Here is a 4,369-nt window from a genome sequence, read left to right on the forward strand (position 1 = left end):
GGGGCGGGGCAAGTGCAATCTTCTTGCATTTCAATAGTAGGGTGACGCATGTAGATTCTTTTGCAAAATTGGAGACAGCCACTTTTGACATTTCAAAATACAATAGTTTTCTGTTTTGGCTTCCCAATTGACCTCTATCTTCCACACCTCACACTCTCTTTCACTCTTGTCTCTGTCTCTGCCTCCCCTATAAGTTGTCTACAACACTTTCTGAGCTCATCCTCTGATTTCCCCCTCCCCAGTGATTCCTGTGGAAACCTGTCTTCTTACTACAAATAAGAGAAATCTTCTGCCTTGATGATAAAAGTGTCAGGTGCAATATACAGTCACACTCAGGGAACCCTTTTAGGGCTCAGAATGGCATGGGCATTGTACTCCCAAAACTATAGAAGTGTTTCAGGCAAACTCTAACCAGGGAAATTCCTTTGCTCCCTTCTATCCTTGTGACTCCTTACCGGAAACATCTGATAACTCCTATAAGACCCTGAGAGCATTATCCTCCTTCCTTGTCCTTTAGATGAACAGAGATATACCTCCAGGCTATGCCTTGATACCATCAGGTTGTATCCAAGACATCTACTGGCCATGTCCCCTGAACTATGAGGGTCACTCCCTAAGTCTTCAGGCAGACCCCTGTCAGATGACCAAACCCCCCTTGCCCAGGCCTCGGTGCACACCACTCTAAGTCTCGTCTTCACTGTTGTAAAGAGTATAAAGACACCAGAAAGCATGTTATCTGGGAGCAGCTTTCCATCTATGCTGTTCCACCTACGAGGCAGTCTTTCACCTATGCTGTCCTCCTAGCCAGATTTAACATTCCCTTTTAAATTAATAAATTTCCCTTTTTTATTTTTAAACTAAGTTTCAGAGTCTTGAATCCTTGCAAAAGACACCCTTCCTGAACGCCAGGGGTTCACCTCAATCCCCCCACAATAAGAAGAGATAAATCATAGGATTAATAGGATTTAGGGATTCATCTAATTACAGGATAAGATGTTTCAAGTTGGAAGGGACTCCCGAGGTCATCTAGTCTTACCTCCTCTTATTGCAGATGAGGAAACTGAAACCAAGGAAATTATGTTGTTAGTAAGCAAAAAAAAGGAAGGAAAGAAGCAGAATTTGAACCCTGGTCTTCTGTCTTCAAATTTCTCCTATTGTGCCCTATTTCCTCTTGCCAATCCCTCCTTACCTTTTTACAGGTGATGAAACTGAGGTCCAGGAGTTTAAATGACTTGCCCAAGATCATAACAGAGGCTTAATTATAGCTTAGACCCTCTTGACTCCATATCTAAGTCTCTTTCTGTTATTCTGTGATGTCTCTGCTCCCCATGGGCTTTTGGCATAGACAGGGCAGAGGAAGAAAAGGAGTTGAATAAAAGGGTAGATGAGAAAAGGAATTTCCCCTCTTCTTCCCTCCAAATTTGTCATTCCTAGGACCTAGAATATTTAGAATTTCCTTTGCATTTATGTAACATTCCCCAACTACATTAGATCATACAATCCTTGAGAGCAAGGCCTGTGCATCTTGGTATCATAGGATCATAGACTTAGAGCTGGGATGGACCTTAGCCACCCCTGTGGTCAACTCCATAATTTTACGAATGAGGAAACAAGGACCCAGAAAAAGGATCATGTGACTTGGGACTAAATAGCTAGAGTCTGTGGAGGGTTATACTTTCATTAAGGCTACATAGCCATGTAGGAGCAGTAAAAAGTAATCCCATTTGTCCACAGCTTTCATGGACCAGGAATTTAGGCCACTGGCCAATGTACCTGAAAGCTGCTCCATCAAAGCAGATAATTGGGGAGGGGGGCAAATGGGTGGCTCAGTGGATTGAGAGCCAGGCCTAGAGACAGGAGATCCTTGGTTCAAATTTGGCCTCAGACACTTCTTAGCTGTGTGACCCTGGACAAGTCACTTAACCCCCATTGCCTAACTCTTCTGCCTTGGAACCAATACATAGTATTGATTCTAAGGCAGAAGGTAAGGGTTTAAAAAAAGAAAAAGGTACAGAAGCTTCTCTGTGATCAGACCATGCCTGTGGGCACCATCTCTCAAGAGTGAACCTTCTTTCTATTTGGGAGATCAAGAAATAAACACATTTTAATTCCGTGTGAAAGTACCTAAAATACCAGGCAGTGTCAATTCTAAGTGCCAAATGATGGGTATAGCCAATAAGTGCTATAGGAGTTTGGAGGAAACAAAGAATTAATTCATTTGGGACTAGTCAGGGACGACTTCATAGGATTTAAGCTAAACCTTGAATGAAAGAATAAATGAAGCGTCTATTAAGTGCTTACTTTGTTAATCCCTGGGGACACAAATAGAAAAATAAGACAGTTCTTGCTCTCAAGAAGCTCATATTCTAATGGGAGACACAACACACATGAAACGTTTCAGTTGTAAATCAGATGGAAAAGTCCCATATTCCTTAGTGTGCATAAGCAAAGCAGATGGTGATGTCTTTTCTATAATGTCATTTCCATGGATGAAATGATTTCATTTTCTGATGTAGAATCATTTGACAGTGCCAAGTACTGTGGTGCCAAGAATTTTGATTCCCCACCCCCTGCCCCCCTAGGGTCTTCAGTAGCTGTGATTGAAGCACCTGCAGGAGCAGTTGCCAGGCTGTATCTCCACATTTTCCAGGGATGATAGCTCAGGGCACTGGGCTGGAAGCATCATTATTCCAAAGACTCTTGGGTTTAGGGTACTGGTTTGTCTCTATCAAAGTTCGAGAGGAGGTGATGGACAAGATGGTGGTGGTTTGACTTGCCTGGCACATACTCTCTCCCATCACCCCTCAGGGTATCCTGTTGCTTCAGTTAAGCTGGATCATTTGCCCCATGAGGGGCAGTTGGTTAGGAGCTGGTGGGGATGGCCACCCCCTTTTTCACAGGAGACACCTCCCCAGATGATTGCTGCAAGGGCTGGCCTGGAAGCAGGACTAGTAGTCTTGAATGATGCTTAATGTGAGATGATAACAGTGCCATATAAGTGGTGATTTGATGTCATTGTTCCTCTGTATTAGGAGAGAGGGCTAGAGAATAGGAGCTGCTTCAAGGAGTGGATCTAGAAAACTAAAACTAGACTTATCTGATCTAGAGATTAACCAAGAGGTTTAAGTATAATTTCTGCCCTAGCAACTTCTGCAGTGTTTAAATTCCTGATGGAATCCTCTAAGGTATAATGAACAGGATGTTTTTTAAAGGGGGCTAGGGCTTGATGAACTATTGGCTGGAGGCTATCAGTATCTACTTAAAATGATAACAAGTATGTTAACCCTCACTACATGCTGGGAAAGGATAGTCTGTAGGTTGGAAGCTGACCTTAGTATAGGGGCTGGTGTCAGATCCAAATTAAGGAGCAAAATCTCATGACTTCAGAAAAGTCAGGGGATGAGTCAGCCTCAACCACAAGCTTTGGAAAAAATGAAGTCTCCCCATCTTCTTTTACCCCTTTGTGAGAAAACTTTTTTTGTAGAAAAATTTCTTTAGGATCTAGGGGCCAAAAAAAATTCTTCAGCTATGTCCTAAAAAAGTGTAAAATTAATCCTGATAATGCCAATGGAGAACCAGCTCAGAAACCCCCAAACCTGCTAACTGTGGGGTATTAGAACCAGTGATTAGAAGGGAAGGCAGGTTATGCTTCCTCTTCCTCTTCACTTCCTTTCCTAAAAGAATACAAATTACAGCTTTACAAGGCTCCTGGAAACTCTGTCTCTATGATCTTGGGTAGGTTGCTCTGTTGGGATTCAGTTTTCCCATCTGTAAAATGAGGGTAATGATTGCTTTCTTTCTTCTCTTTTGTTTTGTTCCTTCCTTGCTTCCTTCCTTCCTTCCTTCCTTCCTTCCTCTCTCCCTCCATTTCTCCCTTTCTCTCCTCTCCTTCTCTCTCTTTCTCTTTCTCTCTCACTCTCTCTCTTTCTTTTTTCTCTCTCTCTTTTTTCTTTCTTTCTTCTTTCTTTCTTTTTTCTTTCTTTCTTTCTCTCTCTCTTTCTTTCTTTCTTTCTTTCTTTCTTTCTTTCTTTCTTTCTTTCTTTCTTTCTTTCTTTCTTTCTTTCTTTCTTTCTTTCTTTCTTTCTTTCTTTCTTTCTTTCTTTCTTTCTTTCTTTCTTTCTTTCTTTCTTTCTTTCTTTCTTTCTTTCTTTCTTTCTTTCTTTCTTTCTTTCTCCTTCCTTATTTCTTTCTTTCCCATATATTAATTCCATGGCAGCAGAGTGTTAAGAGCTAGGCAATAGGGATTAAGTGATTTGCCCAGGGACATATAGCTAGGAAGTCTTTGAGGCCATATTTGAACCTAGGACCTCCCACCAAGAGAGATGGTTTCTAAAGAAATTTCCAGTGTCTTCCACATTCTATGATTTTG

The sequence above is a fragment of the Monodelphis domestica genome, chromosome 1 (genome assembly GCF_027887165.1).
Source record: "Monodelphis domestica isolate mMonDom1 chromosome 1, mMonDom1.pri, whole genome shotgun sequence".
Classification (NCBI taxonomy): Eukaryota; Metazoa; Chordata; class Mammalia; order Didelphimorphia; family Didelphidae; genus Monodelphis; species Monodelphis domestica.